The sequence below is a fragment of the Corvus brachyrhynchos genome, unplaced genomic scaffold (assembly GCF_000691975.1).
Source record: "Corvus brachyrhynchos isolate BGI_N302 unplaced genomic scaffold, ASM69197v1 scaffold15, whole genome shotgun sequence".
Classification (NCBI taxonomy): Eukaryota; Metazoa; Chordata; class Aves; order Passeriformes; family Corvidae; genus Corvus; species Corvus brachyrhynchos.
The window spans coordinates 724025-751475 of NW_008238349.1; positions in this window are offsets into that span (position 1 = coordinate 724025).

The window sequence follows — 27451 nt, forward strand, 5'->3', positions numbered from 1 at the left end:
TCTCCTCCTGAATAACACAGACCATTTTCCATAAGTACACACACAAACCTGTTAAATCCAAGTTATGGCATTCCTTGATGCAATTTAGTTCCTCTCTGACACACCAAAAAAAAAAAAAAAAAAATCAATGATTCAATCCAATTTCAGTTTGGTCATTGATCCAAAGAAATGCTAACTTCCTGTGGTTTTTCCTGCACTTACAGTTTAAAACCACCAAGACCTTTGGTTTTTTTTTCTTTCTTTTTGAAAAGGAAGGTTCCCCCTGTTTAATTCTCTCTAATATTATATTGTAGCTTCACTTGAAAGAAATAGATCAGGAGAATGTTCTGCATAAGAGGTGAAGCAAAGTGTAGAACAGCACACCATGAACAGCTGGAAAATGGGAAAAGCCAGAACTAAGGGAGCGCTCGTGCACACCTGCACTGCACGGACAGAGCAAGGGCCCAACGCAGTGAGGGCACAAAAAATACCTATCTCTCACAGGCCCTGGGTGAGACCTCCCTGCACAGCCCTGGCGCGGGCTGTGGTTGTTCTCAGTGGTTTCTGCAGCACACGCTGTCCCTGGATTCCCCGGCTGTCCCCGGAGTCCCTGCCCAGCACTGAGCACACAGGGACAGCGGGGTCGCAGCCTCCTGTGCCTGCAGCGCTGGCTCGGGGCCAGGCTGGGGCACTGGTGTGGTTTGTGCTTTCATCAGGAACATGCACTAATCCCTCCCCTCTGCTCCCTTCCCTCCACAGCAGGGCCCCTGCCCAGCCCAGGGCTCCAGCTCTCCTGCAGGATAACCCTCACACGCTCCTTCCTCTCTGTCCGTGTCACCAACGCTCCGGAGGCTCCCGACTGCCCGGGACATGGAGTGGGACCTGCCTTAGCAGCTGCCCACGGCCAGCTCTGACTCCAGATGTGCTCAGCAAAGAGCTCCTGGCAGCTGGAGATGCCTCGGGAGCCAGGCAAGGCCGGATTTCTCCATGGAGTGGCACACAGCACCTGGGGAAGGGCACAGCACCTTCACTCACAGATTTATCACCCCAGTGCTGCAGGCAGGAGCCCTTGGCATCATCAGCTCTCAGTTTTCAGGCAGCCCTTCACTGGCTGCCTCACTCAAGCCAACGAAGCATCAGTGCCATGCTCCACAAAAGTTACAATTAATTATTTTTAGCACTGAAAGGGCAAATCATGTGAATACTGGTGCACTTGACAGCTTGCTCATTTACGTCAATTTAAATAATTTATTAGAACCAGGCCCAAAAGCTGAGTTTTCTAAAAAAAAAATGTATTTGTTTCCCTATATCTGCTCAACAAAGCAATAACAGAGGCGTTGTTGCTGGAAGCTCCTTGAAGGAGTAATTAAGGAAACATGGAAGAAGCTGCCTTTCAAGACTCCTCCTCTATTCACCTGGCTCAGCACCCGGCTGAAATTAATTCTAAAGAGGTACACAGAGATCTATTGCACTAACTGGCAATTAAACAGGGAAATAAGGGGAGTCTGACAGACTCTGAAATCCAGACCCACTCCAAAGACAAGGCAGGTTAACGATGGCTCTTATTTTCAACTTTTCCTTGTGTTCTCCAGTTTGCAACTTGAACATGAAGAATGTTTCTCCCCACATCATTGCAAAGAAAGAAATAATTGAGTCAACCTTTTATCCCAGCACTTGCCCCAGCTTCCAAAATCTACCAAGCAGCTCTGGGTCAGCGGGTCTGTGCTCGCTGACTGATGTCATACATCCAAAATAGCTCACCTCGATTAAGAGAGCACAGAAAGCTTTGGGCTGCAAAAGGCAGCCCCACATCCACGGCTGTGAGGGATCTCTAGTGAAGCCATGACAAATTGTACCTTTATTTACATTAAAGGCTGCCCCAGTGGTGCTCAGGTGATGACTTTATTGGCACTGTTGGAGGTTTTTGAGCAGCAGAGCCCTCTCCAAGCCTGAGGAGGTAAAGAGGTTATTCCTGCAGCTCTGCACCATCTGCTTTGATGTAGGTTTGCAATGGTACTGAGAGCAGATTGAAAAGTGTTGAAGATTTCATAAATGTAATGAATGATGGGCTTTAGAGTCCTGGAGTTGGAGTATCCATGACAACTCTGCTGTGCCAAGGGACTTCCAGTCATAAACTGAGAAAGTCACTTAAAGCCTGGTTTTGTAAGATGCAGCCAGGGCCCGGTGGGATTTTTCTCTTAATCCCTAAAGACTTCCCTGCCTCCAGCTGTGATGGGAGACAACATCCACAGCTGTGGGGTTCCTCACTTTCAGCTGGCCCCAAGAGTAGTCACAGCGTAAAGAAGATCTACCTAGAAAATTGTTCCCAGAAGGAAGCCCCAATAATCCACTTAGCTTCGAAAACCAAAAATACAAAAAACCCCAAACCACGCACAAAACCCCCCACTTAAATCTGTTCCCATTGTAGCATCTGAAGAGTTCACCCAGTTCAGAGCCCGAGGGGACATAAAACCCAGGCATGGCACATCCCATCTAAGCCCACCAACACACAGCCCACCAGTGCTTTTTAGAAACCCCTCTTTTTCTGACCAAGTACTGTGATTTGAGTGGTGGGGCATGGCTGCTGTTTTCCATTCAGTCAATCTAAAGAATTACTCTTTATTCTGTCTCATTAGATGATGAGCATTTAGAGGCACATCTGAAAACACTTCCCTTGCAAAGCTTGGTGACACAAGCATAGGTCAGATGACAACTTTACAACTTTGGTCTATAACTAATTCTGTTTTCCAGAGTGATCTCAGAGCACAAGCCTCTGCCCCAGCCAACTCCAGCTGCTGTTGCTGCTTGTTCCTCTCAAAGAATGAACAGAAGTGGCCTCTTCCCCTTCTGTTTCCCAACAGTGAACACTAAAGGGTAGCACACAGCCCATTCCCTTTCTGTGATTAACTGATTTGCCCACATAAATTATTCATGAGCACTTGAGGTTTTAATTGTAAAACTCGACCCTTATGTGGTGTAGGATTGTCAGCTGTCTTGGAGATTCAATGCTGGACTGTTCAGGATTCCCAGTTTCCAAGCCCCTAACCCATCACTGAAGTATTTACTAAATTCAACACTTCCAGGGAAGCCTGTGGAACCAAGTGCTCACATCCTAAATTTAGACATTGCACAGGTGCTCTGAGATTCAGGCAGAGTATCCAATGCCTTAGAGATCCAAGTTTTCCAGGATTTTATTAAAAGGCTCCTGAGAGCTCCAAGTCCCAGTGGCCTGACCCTCACTCCACACCTTGCACACACAAAGGCCACACAGCCCTGAGGAGTGGACAGCTGGGAGAGTGTCGAGCTCTGCTCACCAACAGCAACACTCCTTCCTCAGGGACCAAGGGGCTTCATCTGGGGAGACACAAAATGATTCTGGGCAGGAACCTGAAAGAAATGCCCCAGGCTGGGTCCGGCTGGAGGGGACCCCAGAGGGTCCCTGGTGCCACCTCCCTGCTCAGGCAGGGCCATCCCAGAGCACAGGGCACAGGATTGTGCCCAGAGGGCTCTGCAATATCCCCGCTGAGGGAGACTCCAGCCCCTCCCTGGGCAGCCTGTTCAGGGCTGGGCCCTGCCCAGGGCAGCAGTTCTGCCTCCTGTGCAGGGCAATTGCTGGGCTCAGGCCCTGCCCGGTGCTCTGGTGCCACTGCCGGGCCCCGGAGCAGAGCCTGGCTCTGAAGGTGACCAAGGTCACACCAGGAGTGGCACAGCAAGGCTCCTGCAAAGTGAGCTCCATCAAATGGGGAACAGGGGGGCCCTTGGGCTGCAGGTACCTGGGGGCAGCAGGGATAAAGCCCCAGGAGCCCAGACTGGGCAAGCTCTGCTCATTAGCCCTGGGTAATGGGTAAGAGGTTAATTAACCACCCAGCACCACAGCCCAGCCTGCTCCTGTTACATCAAAACCCAAACAGGAGCGGCACAGCAGCAGCACCACCTCGCACACAACTTACAGGGCTGATCTCCAGATGATTTATTGACTCATTTATGCTTCTTTTGTCACTAAAGTTACCAAATTTATCCAGTGTCCATGGCCAGCACAAAACCCAAACTGACCAACCCAAACCCACCCAACAAAAGAGTTTCCCAAAAGCTTTGTGGTTGCTGCTATTTGCAGTCCTGAGGGTCTACAGTTCAGCAGCAGCTTTTGATATCAAAAATGCATTATGGAAATCTGGTTCACAAGTAGACAGCACAGAAAAAACTGTATCCCTACCAAACCTAATTTGATTAGCATTTATATAGAGAGCTCTCAGTATTTCGGACAAAATACTGCAAAAAATAAGTTGATAGGCTTTTGCCTTGCTAAAAAACAAACCATGGGCTGGGGCATATTTGAAAAGTTCTCTCTATTGAGAAAGAAGCTTTCCACACTTCTTCAGTTACAAATTAATAAAAAAAGCAAAGAAAACTTAATGAAAAGCAGATGTAAAAATATTTTTTAAAAATTTAAACCCTTCTGTGAAGTTGAAGATTATCTTGGAACATAGCTTTTAACTATTAAGCTCTTAGAGCCCAAATGATATTTTTAAATAAACCTCCTAATTTCAAATGGTTATGACTTCGGGGAATTTTCTAACTGGGATCCAGGTAGCTTTAAATGGAAGTAAAAAGGCAAGAAAAACGATAACAGAAATTAAGTAAGGGAATTAAACAGAGTCAATTGATTCCTTTCACGTTCAAAGTAATGCAAGGTCTATATTCAACAAATGGGAAGGTAAATCAGAAAATTTCCTTTATGTCCACTCCTTAAATCTGCACCTAATTGATTTCATGCACTTTACATCTTTATGAGCTTACAGTTAACAACATGTTAATATAAATAAAAGACATGACTCCAGTAATGGCTTCACTAAAACTAAAATACCATGGGAGTGCTGTAAGTGATCTTTCTTGCTGACAATATTGAATTTATACTAAATATAGAAGACAGTTATATAGATCTACTGGGATGTGCTCCTGCAGAGGATTTCGGACAACTGGGAAACATTCTGATATAGAGACCTATCACAGAGACCTGAGTTTCTGCAGTTCATTGTGGGTTCCCTGATAATGGGGGATTAACTGAAAGGAGGGAAGAATAGAGATGTGGCCCTTCAGGGCAGCAGGAGCCCTTATTCCCCAGCCAGGAGCAGCGAACCCTCGAGAGAAGTTACACAGTGCCAGATAACTCTGTTTCAATCCTTGGCAATCCTGCTGGTTTGCAAGCTGAAGTTGTTTGAGTCGCTTTAAAAAGATGGCTTTTATCGTCTTTTTTATCTGCTCATGTTCTGAGCAGACACAAGTGGTTGTTAGTCCTGTCCTGCTGCAGACCGGGGAGACACCCGGGCACTGGGTTCCTCCTACAACACGTTTTTGGGACTTCTTGCACGCCTCCCATAGCTGCAGCAACCGGGGCAGCTCTAACACACAAGCAGAGCTGCCTAATTCACAATTAAAAATCCATTATATGTCACAAGAGTAAATTTCTTTAATTCAAGATGAAATCAGAAGAAATATTTGTTTTTTCCAGAAATCTCATGATTGACAGTTCCAGCTATTCCCTTCCACAGGGTCTGTGCACTAAACTGCTCAACTTTCTTGTGCCCATTTATGATGCCTGAACTTTGAAATATCAGAGCCAACCACGTTATCAGTACTGAATCCTGACAGGAATATCTAAGCCACTCCATCTCCTCCTGCCTCACCACAAAGGCTTGCCTGCTTGAGGTGTCATTCCTTGTCTCTTTGGTTTAGTTTTTAGACAAGCCATTGGTCAGGTGTCCCCCTGAGGTATTGACTACCCAGCCTGAAACATCTCGCTGTCAGACACCAGCCTCCTCCTTGCATTTATTTCATACCTCTCTACTTTCACCTCGCTTCTGTCTTGAATATTGTCTTCAAATATTTATAGTGGATTACATCCATTCCTCTCTCTGTCACCCTCCACACCTTGTAGTGATTTTCCTTATTAACCAAACCCCCCAAGCTCCTGTTCCTTTCCCAGCTACTCCTCTCTGGCCATCTTCTCCATTCCAGTAACTTCACAGTGAGCAAAAAATGTCATTTATTTTGGGTGCACTACATCAGCACTTCCTAGGGAAGCATAGCCCAGTGGAGCCAGCTGGATCCAGGTCTGGCACTTGGACATGCACCTTGCACCAGGAGGGCTGTGCCAGGCAGCCACAGCAGCCATTTGGGGACAGAGAATTCAGGGGTGGGTGCCTGACGAGCTCAGCTCACACCCAGCTGCCCCCTCTGGTTTCTGCTCCCAGCCCCAGTGCTCCCCTCTGGGTAAGGAACGTTTACACCGTGCAGAAGTTTCCTCTGGCAGCCAGACAACGTCAGCTTTACACACAGGAGCTCCTGGAGACATCAAGGAAAGAAGGATAAAGAGGAAATCATCCTGCCTGTCCTGTCGCCTGCAGCATTGCTGCAGATGGAAGGGAGCCTGGGATTTGCAATTATAACCTCTGCAATCCTGCTCCTTTCTCTTTGGGGGTGGATTTATGTCCCTGGGCTCAGAGACTCCTCACCCGTTCCATCTACAATTCAGCTTTCAGCACCTGGTTTACATTTCCAGTGGCTCCATCCAGGATGTGTTTCAAATGCAATAACCAGGAATTCTGCATGCACAATAAAACCTGAATGTGCTCACAGATCATGGGGGTTGAACAAGAAGGAATGAATGAGACACTGAGTGTCAGTAAGGAAAACAAAAATCCAGGCAATAATGGAAGGGGAAATAACAAACTGAACTAAGCTAACTTTAATGTATCAATGTTCTTACGTTCACAAAACAAAGCCTATGTTTGACAAGTTCATAGGCAAATCAAGCTTCATATATTTATTTCATACACATTTCTTTATTTTACTGTTACCTACATATTTAAGTATATTGCTTCAAGAAATAAATTCCTTTTAAAAAGAGAAATACCTCAGTGTTACTGTAAAAAACGTTCTCCTCAAGTCTGTAGAATTTTTGGTAGACACCTCTTAATCTCAAGTAAGATCAACAGTGCTAAGCTCTCCAACAGGGGCTGAAGTGCCCTCGTGGCCCAGCCCAGGCTGTGCTGCTGTCCCCTCACAGTCTGGTCTGGCATTTCCCTGCCCACATGAGCTGACTCCCCCACCCTTCACCTCACTCTGTTTTCTCCTTAGAGTCCCTGCACATGTTGGGTTCTCTTGCACTCTGTGAAAAGCACTGTGAAGCACTAGGAAAGTATCTGTTCTATGCAGAAGTTCACCAAGTTTTCCTCTTGACCCAGATCCTGGAGCCATTTCAGTTTCCAGTTCTCATGAGCTGAAATTCTACATTCTTGTTCATGTACTTTCTTCAGCTGTTTTAAAAAAAAACAACCCCAACATATCACATGCAGCAAAATACTCTCCCTTTCACATATCCATCCCACGACCTCTGGAATGCAGCTTTTTCCAGAACAGACAGGAAGAGCTGGCCAGATTTATTTAACCATATGAATTCATTCAAAATGTTCTTGCTAAATGGTGAAGAAAACAGTTTTACACTTGGAAAGTAAAGGTAAGTGTGAGATGGTGGCAAAATGCAGGAGTGTGAAAAAGTTGCTGCTCCCAACAATATTTAGCAGTGTCCTTAGGGGTTTTGGGAAGCAAACTTGGCAACAAGAGCAACACTGAAAGGACTATCACTCAATAGCTGAGTGAAATAAATGTTGGTTTCTGCTACTATGAGCCAGCTGGGTTTATCCTTGTCAGGAATCTCACACATGGTTGGCTCACAGTCTATTACAGAGGGGCAATGACTCAAACCAGGGCTCTCAGGGGCCAGCCTATGCCATCTGTAACACCAAGTGCCATATATAAGATTTGCTCTGCAGATGTATAATTAACATGAAAAATTAGTTTTCAAACAAAATACCACTGTTAAAACAGCTCTAGTTCCTTTTCCTCATGTAAATAAGGAGTTCTGCTTCATTATAAACCAGTACAACAGAAAGTTGTCCCCAAAAATCCATCCTCTCCCCTCCATTCAGAAACAAATAGCTCAGCCCTCAGCAGAAGTGAGTATCTCAATTCATCATGATTTGAATTCCTTAGTACCAGTTTCAGTATGGCAAAAAAGGGGAGAGGCTCAGAGAGGTAAAAATAAAACTCTCCTTTTTCGTGCTGGTTCATTCCCAAGCCCAGGAGAACAAGCAAGCACTGGTGGAAGGGATGAGGGGAGGTTGTGCTGCTGAGGGTTCTGTGACACTGCAGTTTGGGCCAGGGTGTCTTGGGCAAGCCTGGAGCTCTCCTCGCCTTCCCTCACTGCTCTGGGAGCTTTGGCTCAACCTGCCCAAGCCAAACAGCTGAGCTGGGGGTCCTACACACCCCCTGTGGGGCTGCTCTTTTAGGGCATCTCTGGCTGTGTCTCGTGTCTTTATGCAAAGCCCATCTGCACAAGAGACTTCTCTTTTTGCAGAGACATTGGTAAGTATCAATTCCTTCCACTGAACTCTGAAACTGCTTTCTACTCCTGGCCAGCACCCTCTCACAGCAGGACCTGGGCCTTGACCTCCCTGTCTGACAACATTTCCAAGCACAGACCCAGACTGGCAGACCCATTTCCACTGGAAGTATAACCCCAGCCTCCCCACCCTGCCTCACCAGGCTCATGGCTTGGCCATCAGCTTCAGTTTGACCTTCCAGAAAACAGCCCAGTGCTGAGCCACATCTCAGGATATCACCATGGAGACAGACTAGTGAGGCTGAAACTCTGGTCAGGCCAGCAACCAACATCTCCCTGTTGCAATTCCCATTTCCCAACCCTGGCAGAGGTCCCTGCACCCTTTCACAAAGCTGCTGCAAAGTCACATCTGAGGAAGCTGTGTGGTTGACACCTGTTTGAGGATCAGACTCACTTACACATGAGATTTAACTGAAAGAGCACAAAGAGAATAAATTCCAGGAGCGGAGATGGTGTTATACCAGCCTTCCACCAACCAGCAACCTGGAAACCAAGGCTCTCATATTAAATGTAGAAGAAAAATTTAAATGCAACATTTTAAATTACAAATTTTTCCTCTCAAAAGTATCGAAGTCTTGTGATTTCAACTGTTACTTCTGATGAAATTATTGTCATTATGAAATATTTGCATTGTGGAAAAAAGTGGTTTTTCATTGTGGTTTCTCTTCCAATCTCTATGTAAAGCATTAAAGTGCCACCTTTCTGTTTACTGCATGAAAATTCTTTGTGTGTTTTTTTAAATGTGGAAGAAGCAAAAGCAAGCTAGCAGTAACCAAGACACTTCTAAAATAAACACAGACCTTCACAAAGTGCCCTACAGTCACAGACAGGATGTTCCCTGCAACGTTATTTCCACCTTCATGCCACCTTACCAGACTTCATTTATTATTGTACCTCCTGGAAGAACCAAGTTTATACACAGTTACTCACAGCGAGTCGCCCAAAGTCAGAGAAAGAGAAATAGGAAAAAGAGCACACAGAGAACTATGGCCAGGAGAAATCACATCAGCAGCTCTGAGTATTAAAAGGGCAGGAAATATGAAAGCAGAGAAAAAACTGATACTGCTGACACTCTTTTCCAGATTAAGCATATCTGGTACATCTGACTCTTGTCAACTGGAATGAGAAGATATAAAAGGAAAGCAGATATGACACACATTTGTGGGAAGGTTTTATCTGCTGCTTGGGTGCAGACAGAACACCTCCTTCATGATCACTGTGAGGATTTCACATTGGCTAAATCCTCTGATAACATCAGAACCTGTTGGGGGGGGCTCAGAAATTATTTACTTGCAGGTAAGTAATTTGACCCAGGACAGCAGACAGCTGATCAGCCTGGAGTCACTGGAACATTGGCTCCTGTACTGAAATCACTTGTTTTTAACTGGCTTCTGACTGTCATATTCCATTGCTTCAAAACTAGCCAGCCTACGCCCCAGACACACAAGAGTAGCTACAAGGGCTCCCCTACAGACTTCTTGAATACATTTAGGACCTCTAAAAGGAATCCATCCTCTAACAATGGATTCAGGAGACAAAAAATAACAACAACAATAATAATAGTAATAATAATAATAATAATAATACACCCCCAAACCCTAGATTTTTCCACTCTGCACCATCAGAAGGCAATAACAGTGCTGAGACAATCACCTCCCAGGCTGCCTTGCTTTCCCAAGGCACAAAACCTGCCTTCCTCACTCTTCTGCCCAGACCAAAAACAATGAGCAGATTGGCTGCAAAGGCCCAGACCTGCTGTCCTCCTTGTGTTCCCTGGCAGTGTGCTGTAAACACCAGTCTGGAATGACCTGAGATTGAATGGCCCAGCAACAGGCAGAGGTGACAGCAACACCACCCCCACAGCTCTGTCAGTCAGAGCCTGGCACATACCCCGACCCCAGTGTTTCACCAGACTGACAAGCCAGCACTCAAGTTCAATTTCTAGTTCAGCTATTAGGTGACGACAGGCTAATGGGGAAAATTTATACCAATTCCTGTGTAAGTGCTTTTAGATTCACAGAGAGATAAAAGCTAAGAAATTATTAGCACTAGAAGAGATGGATGATCTTTGAATTGCGCTGCTTTTTGCCTCAGTCTGTGTCCTTATAAAACTTCCCATATGCTAAAAGAAAGTCTTGGCACTCCTGGGAGGAGCATCAGCTTAGCCAAGACTCAGTTTGCCTGCTCACATTTCTGTGTCTTACCCTCCTCTTTAGTTCTCCTTCCAAACTCATCACTAAAACACTCCAACCTTATCTCCAAGTTTAGTTAAGCAATTTTGTCCTACATATTAAATTTTTAGAAAATTTATATTTTCCCTTTATAAAACAGAACAGTAGCCTATGAAGAGGCCAGCCAGGCGTTGATAGCCCCGCTAACAATGGATTCAGGAGACAAAAAATAACAACAACAATAATAATAGTAATAATAATAATAATAATAATACACCCCCAAACCCTAGATTTTTCCACTCTGCACCATCAGAAGGCAATAACAGTGCTGAGACAATCACCTCCCAGGCTGCCTTGATTTCCCAAGGCACAAAACCTGCCTTCCTCACTCTGCCCAGACCAAAAACAATGAGCAGATTGGCTGCAAAGGCCCAGACCTGCTGTCCTCCTTGTGTTCCCTGGCAGTGTGCTGTAAACACCAGTCTGGAATGACCTGAGATTGAATGGCCCAGCAACAGGCAGAGGTGACAGCAACACCACCCCCACAGCTCTGTCAGTCAGAGCCTGGCACATACCCCGACCCCAGTGTTTCACCAGACTGACAAGCCAGCACTCAAGTTCAATTTCTAGTTCAGCTATTAGGTGACGACAGGCTAATGGGGAAAATTTATACCAATTCCTGTGTAAGTGCTTTTAGATTCACAGAGAGATAAAAGCTAAGAAATTATTAGCACTAGAAGAGATGGATGATCTTTGAATTGCGCTGCTTTTTGCCTCAGTCTGTGTCCTTATAAAACTTCCCATATGCTAAAAGAAAGTCTTGGCACTCCTGGGAGCAGCATCAGCTTAGCCAAGACTCAGTTTGCCTGCTCACATTTCTGTGTCTTACCCTCCTCTTTAGTTCTCCTACCAAACTCATCACTAAAACACTCCAACCTTATCTCCAAGTTTAGTTAAGCAATTTTGTCCTACATATTAAATTTTTAGAAAATTTATATTTTCCCTTTATAAAACAGAACAGTAGCCTATGAAGAGGCCAGCCAGGCTTTGATAGCCCTGGTTGCTTCAGTAAAGTAACCAAACTCATGGTTCTTACCTGTAGTCACCTTTGAGGAAGTGACTGAAAGTTAAACAGGTTATGCTGAGCAGCAGCAGAATGTAATTAGAGTTTCTCATCCTCAGGTCTTCTGGGCTTATCTCCTCCCCAGCAGAAATCCCTTCCTTACTTGTATCACACCCCAAAACCCCAGCAAACAGGACATATGTGCGATTCTCTGGGAGACTTGCTTGCCAACCACGGAGTGAATGAAACCAGGAAGCTCCTCATGTGCACCCAAGGCAGGGACAGGGTGACATACCTGGGAACAGGAGCCAGGTTTGAGCAGTGAGCACCAGCACATCCCTGCAGCAGGGGTGGGGAACGTTTGGAGAGTCGGTGAAGCCAAAAGGGTCAGGTGCCAGCTCCATCACATGCGTGGCACAGCGAGATCCAGGAGTGAGGAATTCTGAGTTTTGATCAGGATTTCAAAGCTGGTACATACAAAATGTGCTCTCCAGTGCTTCACCCCTCCCAGTCTTAGCTGGAAAGATCCCTCTCCTTGAGGACAGCTGATATTTTGTAGGAACTTGCGTTTAACACGCACTGACGGACCTAGATGAAGAACAAGTTTCAGGTGTAGTGAGTTAGAAATCCTTTGTACACAGATACTGCCCCAAGAGCTGGGCAGCCCCTGGTCCCAGCTGCAGTTCTCAGCACCAACTCACTCTTGCACATATGGCAGCAGTAGCATCTTTAAGGCCTTAGAAAGAGAAATACAAACCAGATTTCTGTTACCAACTGCCTCAGAGAGACCACAGAAACACAGGACCAAAACCTGCAGCTGTAAAGGGAGAATCCAATACCCCTGTATGCATCAAGTAAATGTCATATTTAATGGTGTAATGCCAAGACTGATTTTTCCATATCACTAATGACTATTCCACTAAGTAGTTAATTAGGGAGCCACAGGAAAAGCAACCCCTGACAGAGCCCTGGCCAGCACTGAGGATCCAGTTCTTCGTGCAGATCCCTTGGTGTTTAAGGTCCATCTTGGATTAACAGAAAAGGGAGAGACTTGTGCTGCAATCAAGAACAACTCGAAGTAAGCTCAGAAAAAACCCTCAGAAGTACAAAGAGCAAGATCCTTGCAGATGGCAGAAAGGTTATATAAAGACACCTCACTGAGGCTTCAAGAGGTGAAGTTGTACCTCAAATAAAAAGCACCTGTACTAGTCCAGCAGGCTGACTGTACAGGCACTACAAAACAGGTCAAAACACTTTTGAGGAGCAGCTGCAAAAGCTGTAACATCTAATAATAAATCCTTTTTGACAAATGGCCGAGGTAGTAGCCTGCTAGAATCTCTGCAGGGCCCGAGCATGATAAAGGGAGAAAAGGATCTTTCACACAAGATGAGCCCACAGTAAAAAAAGATTGTATTTTTTTCCTTTTCAGCTGGAAGGTGTCAGTGCTTGAAGTCTTTTTCCCCCCTCAAGACAGCAGGAGCTGGTGGCCCTGGAAGACCCATGTGAATTTGAAGTGCCAGTGGAAGAGTTTTAGCAAAGGTAGAAAGCACTGAGTGCCAAATCTTGAGCAGAGAACAGAATTCAATCAGGAGCTTTCAATTCATTCAAAGAAAAGAGCTGAACTTCTAAATTTTGTATTTATTCAACACCCAATTTTGACCTCGTGTTTAATCCTGCACAGGAGTTTTTTACCTGACCTTTCTGGAAGGGCATAAATACAACCTCCAAATAAATGTTCCCAAGGAAACACCTCTTTACAGTGTTGTGCTCTGCGCAGTAAGGAAAGCAATGCATGAAATGACAAAGGCACAAGACTTTCTCCAGGTAACCTGCACAGGTCTTCATTGTGGAATGGTTACAGCTCCCAGGATTGCAGGCTAAAGAAGGCAGATGTGCAAATCCCTCCAAAAAGGCTAAGTGGGTATCTGGTAACTCTTTCATGGGCACCTCTGAAAATCTAATATTCCTTACAAGTGGACCAATTTACCAATTCAAAATCTACCATTTTCTGTAACAAAACTCCAGAAGTTTACAGAGGTGCCCAGCTGGACACAGACAGACTGGATTTCTCTCTGGCTCTCACTCACCCCAGTCTGGGCACTTTCTAAAACAGTTTGGGTGAACCATCCAGTATAACACTTCTCTCCCCACTAGGTACCGACTGGAGTTAGTGACTTGGCTTAGGATGGAGATTTAACTTGAGCTCTGAATGAGTTTGGTTGGGAGTTCTCTCATCCATGTCTCTGCTCAACACCTTCAATTTCAGAAGAATAATGTGGTCTTAGAAGATTGTGTGTCAGCTCCTCTGCTCCAATTTTGTTCCTGCATTCTGCAATTGCAGCCAAATCCTGTGCCTGATTCTCTCTGTCAAGTGGTTGTAAAAGCACAAGTAACCATTAAACCAGCAAAAAGTTATAGCTACCCCTGCCAGTGGAACATAAATTAACTCCATTATCCCAGACTGTATTATAAGCAGGTACTGCAGCACTCAGGCTATTTACTAAGATGATATTTAATTATCTCACTGAGAGCTGTGAAGATAAATTCACATCTGTAATTAATACTGACTGATGACAGAGCCTGTCCCTGTGAGCACAACCCCACAGGGAGGCCTGAGGGGACAGCAGAGGGGAGCAATTCACCACGAGGACCACGACTGCAGGCCATGGAATCATGGAATGGGTTGGGTGGGAAGGGACCTTAGAGATCATCTCATTCCACCCCCCTGCCATGGGCAGGGACACCTCCCACTGTCCCAGGCTGCTCCCAGCCCCAATGTCCAGCCTGGCCTTGGGCACTGCCAGGGATCCAGGGGCAGCCCCAGCTGCTCTGGGCACCCTGTGCCAGGGCCTGCCCACCCTCCCAGGGAACAATTCCTCCCCAATATCCCATCTAAATCTACTCTCCTTCAGTTTGATGCCACTCTCCTTCCCTCCGTGCCCTTTTTAAAAACCTCTCTCCAGCTCTCTAAGAGCCCTTTCAGGTACTGAACTGCCACAATGAGGTGACCCCAGAGCATTCTCCTCTCCAGAATCCCTATTCCCTCAGCCTGGCTCCACAGCAGAGGGGCTCCAGCCCTCTGGTCACCTTTGTGACCTCCTCTGGATTCACTCTGACTGCACACATTCTTGATCTGAACTAAACCAGATGCTTCTCAGTTCACATGTACTGGATAAAAGTGAATTTACCTTCTCTTATATTTTGATACCAGTATGCCTTGCAACCCTGGACATTTGAAGTAGCTAATCTGAATTTTAGGAACTAGGCTTGTATGATAAAACTTCCTGAGCTACTGTAACTTGAACCTAAGTTTTCAAATGATTTTCAAATGATACAGCTGAGAACAAAACACATTCATCTTCACCTTGTCAGCTTGGATACTGTCGAACAGAGCAGAATGGACACACTTCTCTTACGTGCACAAGGACTTGGCTCACAATTAGAATTCATTTCCCAGTAAAATACATAAAAGCAAAGTTCCTTCAGTAAAATACTTTCAGATCTCTAAAAGGTTGGAAGGCAGTTTAAATTCTCATGATGCAAGTGCACTTGAACTCGGTCCTTTCCATTCGACTCTGATCTATTTGCTTTTTTGCATTTCCCACAGGACACAGCACTCCAATTTTCCCTTGATGTCTGCCATTCCTGAAAGCCCAGAGGAAATTATAAGAATAGCCTAATACAGATGAAAAATGAAGCAATCAATAGGCACTAAAATGGAAAATTGCATACATGTATATTATATTAACTACACAGAAATACATCTTCCAGGAGACTGTACAGTAATTGTTGCAAAAATAAATCACACCCAAAAAGGGCTTATTAATGTTATGGGAAATAATGTTGCTTTTAATGTAATTTTTACTGATGGCTTGCTAATTTACTTTTGAGTATGCTCTAATTAGTAGCCTTTGCAGCAATTTAGGTTAAAAAAAGAAAAATCAGAGGCTATGTAGGTCAACACCAACATTGTTTATGATTCTAAAATGGAAATCCTGAGGGATTTTAAGGGCTGCTTTCCCAACAACTGTGGATTCCCAGCTATGCAAACCCTTAATTATGAGAGGAAGACAGAATGGAGATGCTAATTAATATTTCAGCTCAGTATTGGGAAAGAGGGCAGAATACCCAAGACAGCCTCAACATTTACCAAATGCATTTTGAGCAATTCTTAATTTGGTGTTCTTTTCAGGGCTGTTTGACAGTACCATCACAATGACAAACAATGGAGCACAAGACAAAGGTTATGGCTGTCCCTGTTATTTTCTCATAGACAGAGGAGTAAATCTGGCCATTTATCCCAAGGTTCACATCCTCAGTTTACTTAAGAGAAAGCCTCTGTTGATTCATGAAGCCAAGGAGCCCCTCTTAGCAAACAGAGACACATCCTGCTTTTTCCACCCACAGCTCAGATGTGTGCCTGAGGCCTCAAAACAGCACCCCTGGACGATTCTCAGAGTGACAAATTAATACACCAGATCTTATGAACAATACATTCAGCTGCCTTCAGTCAAAACCAGAACTGTCTAATTTGTCCTTTTAAGCACAGCCCAAAGTGACAGTCTGAAGCATTACGGCAAATGTGCACTAATGAAGCAATAGCTTTTTAAGTCTCTACACAGGTATAATATGCTAATGTCAGATAGAAATGTATCATTATGAATAATATTATGCTCTATTCACTTGCTGTGTCCTCAAACAGGATGTAATAATCTCTCAAGCTTCCCCTTGTCTATAGATCCTCTTAAGAAGGAGATTAATTTTCATGCTCGTTCACAAGCAAGTCACAGAGTCTATGCAATGAACGTTATCCAAATACATCCAAAGAATGTCTCTTTTTTAACCCAGGAAGCATCCTCTCCAGAGGCCAAAGAAACCCTTGTGGAGAAGAAAAAAACATGTGTAACTTCCTTATTCTAGGAAGCAGAGCTTCCTAGAGTATTGCTCCATATAGACTCCAGAAGATGAATCTGATGTGTTATAGTAAATTGTTATATACACTGGGGATACAGGACATTGATGGGTCTCCCTGGGAATTAAAGAGGAAGCAAAAGAAAATAATGTAAAGTTCTTACACTTCAATAGCAGATAAACAGCAGCAGAATCATGGAATATCCTGACTAGGAAAGGACCCCCAAGGATTATCCAGTCCAGCTCATGGCTCTGCACAGACACCCCAACAATCCCACCCTGGGCACCCCTGGGAGCTCCTGGAGCTCTGGCAGCCTCGGGGCCGTGCCCATTCCCTGGGGAGCCTGGGCAGTGCCCAGCACCCTCTGGGGGAAGAACCTTTCCCTGAGATCCAACATAAACTTCCCCTGGCCCAGCTCCAGCCGTTCCCTGGGTCCTGTCCCTGTCACAGGGAGCAGAGATCAGAGATCAGAGCTGCCCCTCAGGAGGAAGCTGCAGGCTGTAAATTGGCTCTGCTGTGGCTCCGTACACCACTGACATTTCAGTAGGTTACTGAAGACACCGGGGGTCATCACCCTTGCTCTCCCCTCAGAGCCTGACATAGCTGCAGTTCTCTCATCACAGAATATGCTGCTTTTTAGCCCACATTTGTGCTCTTCTCTCTGTGTACCCGAGCACAAAGATCTGTGTCTATGAGCAGCTCGAACACGAAGCACACGTGAACCTCTGACATTACTGAGAGGATCCTTTTTGGAGGAGCCACTCAGGTAAGAGCCAGAGGCTGGTGCAGACCTACATCCAAGCAGCCCCAGCCCCATGTGCTTTCTGAACTCCACAGACTTCAGGTGTTTGTTCTGCCCTTCTCCCTGCAGTGCTGTGAACAAGTCTATCAAAAGCAAACAGCAGCCCAAGGCCGCTGCGAGAAGCCTTGGCCGTAGCGCAGCGAGGCCATACCCAGCGCCCTGCGTGCGAGCCACAGGAACTGCTGCAATCTGACAGCAGATAAGGGAGTACAGATGTTAGCCCCATTATTGAATTTACTGCTGGGACTGTTCAAATGTTACTGTGGTGACTGTGGTACCAAAAAGTCCCATTCAGCAATTAAAGAATCCTATCTCCCTCTTTGTTCACGGTGATTATTCTTTCTTCGACCCAGCCAGCTCCTTAGTTTTAACCAGTATGTTTTATATGCTTCAGCAAGGACTTCTAAAATCAGAAGCCTCTCTAATCCAATGTGGAAAAGCCTCTTTGATTTTTAACAGAAAAATGAATACTTGGTCTTCCAACTAACAAGACTTCTCATTTAAAAGTGGAGTTAGCAATATGCTCTCTAGCATTTTTCCAATATTTTTAAATGAACATATAAATAACATTTTTAGACTTGAAGATATTTTCTTGTTTCCCAGATTTAGAAAGTTTTTGACAGGAAATAATTTTATCATCTAGTATTAAAACACAGTATCAGGCATCCATTAAAGACCCTGTCTGGAACCTAAAACAATTTAATTGCCTGGTAATGGCTCGCTTTCCCTATCATGGTGAATTCAGTTTGGCAGGAGAGATTAACTCATGAATCCTATTAAACTTATCACCTTATTAAACTTATCACCAGCTTGTTTTAATTTCAGAACACACCTCCTTGCTGGAATGGAGATTGCATCGGGTCCGAGGCTAAATGAAAAGGCAAAGGTTGCGCTGTCGTGCAAGCCCTCACTAATCCCAGTGTGGGTTATGGGTTTGGGTGTTCAAAATCTGAGCAAAAATGAGCCACAGAGCTCCGTGGGGCAGCCCCATGTGTTGTTCCCAGGCAGCAAAGCCACCACCAGTAACACAGCAGTGACTCTGTGGGTGGCTTCACACAGGTCAGCCCCAGAACAGCTTCCTCTCCCTGGCATCTTCAAAAGGCTCCGGGAGAGATCCTGTACTGAGCACCAAGGTGGAAACATGGAAAATATAATCATTCCTGGAAAATGGAATCACTGAGGCTGGAAAAGATCTCCAAGGTCTTTGAGTCCACCCTGTGCCCCAGCCCCACCTTGTCCCCAGTCCAGAGCACTCAGTGCCACCTCCAGCCCTTCCTTGGGCACCTCCAGGGATGGGCACTCCAAACCTCCCTGGGCAGCCCCTGCCAAGGCCTGACCACCCTTTCCGTGGGGAAACTCCTGCTGATGTCCAACCTGAGCCTCCCCGGCACAGCTTTTGCTCTTGTCCTCTCAGATGAGTTGGAAGAGCAAAACAGAAGAAATCCAAAAAACAAGGATTTCTGATGTGAAGGGAAAATTATAAAATCTGATACCCCTGACAAGATAATATTTGATTAAACTGTTCTGTCAGAATAATGCCCTAAATCCCACCTTTTTGCTGTATCACTCACCACAGTCAGGACTCCTTTCTTGCTGAACAGATACAACCAGAGGCTCTTTGTATCCAGGCATGAACATGACTCTAGACCAGAACTTCAACTTATTTGAGGCTTCCTTCAAGTAAAGTTAGGAAAAGAGTGAACTCAAGTTTCACACTGATAACAGTAATTACAATAATCTGTGCTTTGATGTTATGACAAAGAACTTGTACCTCAGAACCAACCCCAAGTCAATGTAAAGGCTGGCAGGGCTAATTCTGGAACAGCTGAACCATTCCATACAATCACTATTTATTAGCATTGCTACACATCCCAGAGTTTCATGGCCCTTTAATTTCCCACACTGTGTCTGGGTTTCAGAAGACAGCAATATTTTTGTAAAATTGTGGTTAGAAAAACCTCAAAAATTTTGTCAGGTTCCCACTCAGGGATTCAAACACAATTTACAAACAGAAATTTCTTTCTATGAATTTCCTGCAGGTCTGCATCTGAACAGATGTGTGAGGTACCCTTTTACAGAGAGTGGGAAACTAAAGGCCCAGGGCAGTGAAACCATGTGCTCAGAAACAGCAGAGCAGGGGATGAGCCCAGGCCTGCAGATGCCTTGGTTTGGGGATCTGATCGGGAACATGCAACACCTTCTGAACCACGAGTTTTCATATAAACCCATGCAAAGGGAGGCTAAGGAGACAAGGAAGATGGGAAAGAAGGAATGACATTTCTCCACCATTTATCTTCTCATAGTTTCCTTGTAGAAAAGTGTTAACAATTCATGTTTATCAACTTCCAGTTTCCTCCTCCACTTGTCATACTAAGTGACAACTTGCTGGTTTATTCAAAATTTATGTTAGTGGTTGTGCATTTTCACCTGCTTTGATTCCATTCTCTCTGTCCCCCCCTTAAGAAAGGGGAAGGAATAATGGAAGGAGGCAGAGTATTGGGTGTTTTGGGTGAGGGAAAGGGACAGAGGAATTGTTACATTGTAAATAACAACGCCAATTAAATGTGCAAGTCAGAAACCTCTCAGAAAACAGAAGACATGAACAGCTCTGTGGAAAATCATCTCTGTCGGGGAAGTCCTGTGAGGTACCAAGTTTTAGTGTTTCCACAGAACTGGAAGCACTTGTAGTTCTCATGATTCATTTGGTAGAACAATCCCTAGGTCAGAGTCGTGTGAGCAAACCCTCAGTTCCAGATCCATCCTTGAACCCAAACACCAGGACATGACAGAAGGCTCTCTAACAGTCTCCTCACTGCTTGCAGAACAGCCTGCACCCAAAGCCTGACAGAACTAAACAAGACACCAGGTACACCAGGTTTTCCTGGGCTGTGCCAGCCTCCATCTCCCCTGGCTGAGCCCTGCCCTGCAGAGCAGCTGGCAGAGCACTCTGCCCTCTCCAAGCACGAGCACCTGGAACTCTGCCCGGGTCAGACAGGCATCTGTGGAACCTCCCATGTTCTCAGGCAGGGAAGGGAAGCTCTGAGATGAGTGAGACACATTTCTTGCTTGCTGTGTGCAACTTCTCACCCTCCAGAGGCCTTCCAGCATCACATGCTCCAACTTCCAAGAAAGCTCTCGGCTTTGAGAGGCAGAGCCTCAGCTCACAGTGCTGCTTCTCTCCTTACTCCTGTAGACAGGCTCACTCACCTAGGTGGTAAATTATTCATGCTACATGTTCTCAGTCTAGGCCCTGGCATCACATATCGTGTTTAATGTGGCAAAATCAATATATTCTGAAAGCTGTGGTAGCCTGTGGCAAGCTGTGGAATTTGGAATATTTTCTCCAGCTATGTAATTTTGCCAGTTTTGCTCTATTTCAATTAAAAGTAATTTTTGAATAACACACAGTAAATGTTCAGTGATTTCTGAACACCACCACAATAACACCTCCTGTTTTAGAGGACAGTGGCCTGCAGGAAGGATTGAGGTACTTAACACTGTAAAGCCAAATATAAATCCATGTTTTATTTACTAGTGATGTCCAAGTTTATAGGAGTATCCAAACCAAAACTTCAAATCAACTATGTTTCCATAGTTTTTAAAAGAATTGGAAATGCTTGTTAACAATTGGAAATGCTTGCTAAAATGTTTAGCAACTCACTGGCATTAAACACTTGAAAAACAATGAAAGCCTCTCTCCTCCAGAAATTAAATTTTAGAAGAGTAAGTTGGCTCGGACCAGCATCAGTGTATCCAGCAGGACCAGGGCAGTGCCTGTCCCCTGTGCTGGCACTGCCGGGGCACCTCCAGTCCTGGGCCCCTCAGGACAACACAGACCCTGAGGGGCTGGAGCGTGTCCAGGGCAGGGAACGGAGCTGGGAAGGGGCTGGAGCCCCAGGAGCGGCTGAGGGAGCTGGGTGGCTCTGCACAAGTCCCTGACAGGAGGGGGCAGCCGGGGGGGTCGGGCTCTGCTGCCAGGGAACAGGGCCAGGAGGAGAGGGAACGGCCTCAGGCTGGGCCAGGGGGGTTTAGATTTGGATATTGGGAAAAACATCTTCACCAAAAGGTTGGTCAAGCATTGGCAGAGGCTGCCCAGGGCAGTGGTGGGGTCACCATCCCTGGAGGGGTTTAACAGCTTTGTGGATGTGGCACTTGAGGACATGGGTTAGTAGTGGCCTTGAGAGTTTTAAGGGAATGGTTGGACTTGAGGATCTTAAAGGTCTCTTCCAACCTAGATGATTTTATTCTATGATTTCCCCTAATTTCTTTGTGACTACACACGTGCCAAAGTGAAGTATTTGCAGAATCTGGACTTCCCATGAACAACTTAAACCACCTTCATGCCTCTGTAAGGTGCTGCATGAACCCTTGATACTTTGAACAAGGAATAAGACATACCTATTTGTACATCTGATGCAAGACTTTTTTTGGTGTTTTGGGGGTCTTTTTGTTTGCAATCAGGTTACTATCTTATTAGATTTCTAAATCCTGCAATAGAATACATACAATACCCTGTCCCAGTCCTCTTAATACTTCCATTCCAGCCTAATTTAAAACAACTGTTGTTCCTGGACATTGAGCTAAGAGCAAGGACAAAATCAAGTGCTAATGAACCAGTCTCCAGCTCATCACCAGGAGAGCCCCGGGCTGCTCCAGTGAATCTGAATCTTGTTCCCTTGCAAAGGGCACTCAGAGCATTGACTCTCCCATGACCACCCAGGAGTGGCTGCTCCCCTTTGAGCTGGGATTGCAGCTCTATTATTTAAGGGATGGAAAGGAATGAAATTACAGACTAGTCACTTCTGTGCTCAACTCCTGCCTGAGATTGATTAACACAAAATTCAATTTCATGCTAATCATCCCATGTCCTTGCTACATGTAGTAAGAACAGGTCCTACATGCACAGAGAGCTGCAAAAGCCACCTTCTTTCAGAAATTATTCACTGCAAGGCTCTGCTGCTCCTCCCTGGCAGGCTCATTCTCACCTCCACTGCTGTCTCAGACACAGCTACTCCAACCTGGCTGCAGCCAGAGCAGAAAGAAAGAATTCCCCCTCCCCCCCGTAGGAGATGTTGTACAAAGATGGATAACTCACCATCAGGAACAGTCTGTCCTTCATACATTGAGACAAAGTGGTTGAATGCCTAAATTCTAGAAAAGCAAAATCCAGGGCTTATTTTAATTTGGACTGGGTTTATTTCAGAACAAGCATTGAATCAGCTGGGTGCCTGTAACACTGCAAGAAACCAGGGTCTCCTCTGCACAGAGCAGAGGTGGGGGGCAAAGGATGGGGAAGAGGAGATCTGAAAAAAAAATGCAAAAATAGTTAAAAAAGCAAGCACAGCAGCCTCCAAGACTGGTTACACTTGGGCCTAGGGACAGTTGGGAAGTCACTGGGAAGTTTAGAGATGTTCTTACTCGCAGGCCTGGCTGGAGGAGGAAAGCCAGAGACAGAAGGACCCAGGACGTGGCAGGTTTGGGGTGGGGCGAAAGCCAATCCTGCCTCCCTGCAGCCCATGGCTCCTCTGTTCTCCCTCCTTCTCAGAACCTGCAGGTGCTTCATGCTTCCCATCGCCTTGATTTCTATTCTCTTCTTTTAGCCAAGGGTTTTTGGACGAGGAACAGCACTGTAATAGCTTGGTCTGCCCAGGACCCTGCTCCTCCTCCCTGCTTTGAGCTGGAGAGGGACCACACACCCATCCCAAAGGGATGCCAACCTCTGCCTGGGCATTCTGGGGAGCAAAAGCTCCATATCAGTTCTCTGGTAGGACCAGAGACAAAGTTCAGAACTCCTACATGGGTGGCACTCAACACTCCCTCAGCAAGCGCTGGCATTTTGATATGTCAGCCTTATCCAAGGAAAAACACAGAACATCTCTATACCTTTCTGCAAGCTGTCTTTAACTAGATGTACTTCTAAATTAGAGCCTTACAGATTATTCCAGTTCTTCCCCTGGAAAGAAAAAAATTAAACAGGTGACACGTTTTCCATGAGGCCAAAGCATTCCAAAAAATTATGAGCATGATTCATTTGAACATGTTAATAAACCAAGAGATTTGCTTCAAAGACAGCTGGTGAAAGCAAACCACTCCCAGAAGGTCCCAGTGGCTGCTTTGCACTCTGCCACCAGGATTCTTAGAAGGCCTGAGCAACATAGGAAGGTTTAAATCCTCTTTGTCACACTGCACCAAGAGCCATTTCATGCTCTGCTTCTGCCCTGCCTGCTCCTGCTCACCTGAGGGAACAGTGAGAAATGTTTCTTCAATGATTTATTCAATAAAGATCACTACATTAATCAGATAAATCATTCAAGATATTGTCAACTTTCACTGCTCACATTGCAAGGAAGAAATTGAGCTCCTGAGGGTGTTACAGACAAAAAGGTTGTGCCTACAAAAAAGCTTTGCCAAATCTTAAGCAGACCATTATTTAGCAACCCCCATGCCCAAAGAGCTCCTACTGCCCAGAGAAAGGCCAGCACAGAGACAAAATAGAGGTTTGCTCTCCAGCATCAAAATGGGGAGAAAATACATATATTTATCTTAAAGGTCGGTTCAGTCATTGAGGAGTTGCCTAGCAACACTTCCTAGCAACACCACTGCAGGAAAACCACAGAGAGCACTCTCCTACAAGTCAATTAGAAATGGTAATTGGTATGGGAAGATCCCACAGTCCGTTCCAATTACAAACAACAATGCGTTCCCCATTGCTATTTTTTTTAATTAGAAGCTTTGTAAATTCATCCCTTGCTCCATTTTGCTCTGCTTTTCTTTACTTCTCCTTTCCAGGTAACAAAACTTTACAGCAGCACAGCAATGTCAACAGCATTAGGAGCAACACCTAAAAAGATAAAACAACCCATTCATCTCCATCTCCAAATCAATGATGGGCTTCTTCTCTTCTGCAAAAGCAGCTCAAGAGACACAGCTGGCTCTTCAGGCCCTTCACTGTCAGAGGCAGAGTCCTGCAGCAGCTGTAATTCTGGTGCTGTGCTTCCCAAAGTTCACACAGCCATAGCTGGGGAACTCCTGCTCATCTCTTGGAGCACAACACAATTAGGGGACGTGGTATTGCATCAGCAAATCACTTTTCTGTGCTGCAGCCTGTAAGCAATAGCAGTAGATAAGAATGGCTTGGGCTTTTTAAAAAAAGTAATTAAAGTGCTTGGTAATTTCATGTCATTTAATGCAATGTGTTCCAAAATGAGATTTGAAAACTAAAAAGCCAGGCAAAGCCTTGAGATGAGAATGAGCACCTATTTAAAGCCTTTCATACTTGAACCTGTCAATCTCAGCAATGAAATTAAATGAAAAGAAAGAGGAAAGAAGAAAGTGATCCTGTGTGGGCTGGTGGCTGATCAGGGTTTAAACAGTCTCATTCACTGATGTCTCCAATATACCGTAATGACAAAAAATAGACTTCCTGCTGTCAAATGACCATAATTTTCTACTTGTTTACTCTTTCCAGAGCCAAAAAGCTATTCCTACTTAATTGCTTGCAAAAACTATTATATGCTTTCATTAGGGTTTTTCCTACACACCCCCTCCTTTATATAACTTGCCACTAATTTGAGGGAGGGAGATGACAGAATCCCAGAAAGGTTTGGGTTGGAAGGGACCTTAAAACTCATCTCATTCCAACCCCTCTGCCATGGACAGGAACACCTTCCACTAAACCAGGTTGCTCAGGGATGTTTTCTTCAAACTTTGCGGGAGATAAGGTTCACACAGACCTCACCCATAAACCACAAACCTCAGAGAATTAGAGGAGTCCCTTCAGAGTCTTAGATTGTGACCTGTGTTCCCAGCACTGCTCTCCAAAAGCAAACAGCACTGCTGACCTTCATGTGGCCTGGAATGCCCTCCCAATGAAGCACCAGCCACCACAAGCAGGGATTGCCACTGCTCAAAATCCAGTTTGGGAAGGGGAAACAGCTGAGGGTCAGGGCCAGCAGGTACCACAATAAAGGTGCATTAGGCCATGGTTCGTTTGCAAAGTTTGAACTCCTGGAGCACACTAAGCAAGGAGGCAGAAAGACTGTAAGTCCTCCTCATCTGTCCTCCTGCCTCAGACAGGGTCAGCTGGAATCCCCACCATTCCCAAAAGGTGTTTACCCGATGTGACTGTAGCAGCCACCAGTGATGAAGATGCTGCTACCTCCAAAGACAAATCATTTCAGGGCCTCATTAATTTGGCCATTAACAGATAAGCTTTGTTGTATTTTAAGTCCTTTGACATTGCTCAAGACTCTCTTAAAAACCCTAAAATCTAATTCTTTCAAGAGATTTTGCAAGGCACACAGGATACCTGCCAAAACTTAGTTTCTCTTCACAAAGGAATGCCTGCTTTTCCCAGTTTCCAAACCCTGATGCACGTGTGCAATTGGAACCTGGCTCTTGACCTTGAGACACAGGGTGGACTGGTGCCCAGGGCTATTTTCTGGTCATCCTCCTACAAAGGACACCCTCAGCTACCAGCATCTCCCACAAGGTACAGCTGCTTGGCAGGGGCTAACTCAGCTGGGAAACAAGTCTGAAAGTATCTGACTTCAAGTTGAGAAGTGACATTACACCTCCAGCAGCATCAGCTTTATGACACCATTAAGAGAAAGCTTATTAGCCTGTGAAGCCCATGTGGTGAATCTGCAGCCCTCTGGCTGACTACAGCTATTTACTTATTTCATGAAGCCCACAGCAAAATTATCCAACAGTAGCAGAAGGGACAATAACCACAACTGTGTGGTTTAATGTATAGTTTGTCAAAGCTATTTGAATGGTCTGTACAGCCTTTAGCAAGGAACAGGTTCCCCACACTTGCCTGAGAGCAATAGATTTGGTAATAAGGTGGATAATCAAAAAGCAGGCCTGCCTCCACAGCAAACACATTTTGATGCTTGGATTTATGTGACAGATCCTGCGTCAGTGAGAGCTGGGAGATGGAGCTGCCTGCACCTTCCCTTTCAAGTGAGCACAGTAAAAATACCAGGAGCACACTGAACCTCCAGAGCTGGCTCAGGAGAAAACAAACCAAAGCAGATTAAATGCTGCAACAGCAAAAACATAAATGCAGCAGGTGTGCCCGATCCAAAGAAACGGGTCTGAGACAAGTCCTGCCATTCCCAGGTGAACATGTAGGGAGGGAGGCAGGGATAAACCACCTCTCTCTTTATCCCCCTCTCAGCCTCTCTGGGGATCAGTGCTCCCCACTCTGGGGCTGGGCTGCAGAGCTGCTCCCCATTCCCCTCACTGTTGCTGCTCAGGGGGGCTGCCCTGTATCTCCATCTCTCCCAGCTGAGCTCTCCAGGCAGGAATCAGCCCCATGGCTTAGATCACTCCAGGGATGAACAGACACAGAGTGGTACCTTGCTCTCTTTTGCCCAAGTACAGCTCCCAAAAATAAAACAAACCACGAAGAGTGAACAAGCAAACCACATCCCCCAGTCTGAGCCACCGACACTCCCTGGACACGGAACCAACTCTACAGCTCCATGTAGTTAGAGGTCAAAAGTTACCCACAATGCCACAATTTGGGATTATGTAAATTCTGTGTCGAGATGGCAGGGAGCGATTTCTAGCCTTTTACCCACCCTGCACTACTGAAACTGTGTTTGCTCATCCCTTAAAAGGCCAGAGAAGACTTCACAAAAGAAATGAAAAGGTAAGATTTGAAAGGTAATTTTAGCATTTAAATGCGAAAGTAGTGGTTCTGCCTTCAGCCCTTCAGGACAGAGAGAAAAGCTTTGGTACAGTTAGGTTGGAACCAGCTCAAATCAACTACCAGAAGAAAACAGAAAGGGAAAAAACCAAAGCAAGCCACTTCTCTGCATGAAAAGCATTGTCATGCTAAGGGTTCAGAGATCCAAAATTCCCTCACTCACTGGAACGGGAGGGCAAGTGAAGAGAGAGGAGAGCACCATTTAATGCTGAAAATTTTCAAAGCACCCAGAAAGGACACTGCAGGGTCATCCCCTGGCAAGATGAAAGCCATCACAGGCTGTGCATCCCAAATCCGTTATGTTCTTCAGTCGCACTCAGCCGCGGCAAGAGCCAACTGCTCCTCTCC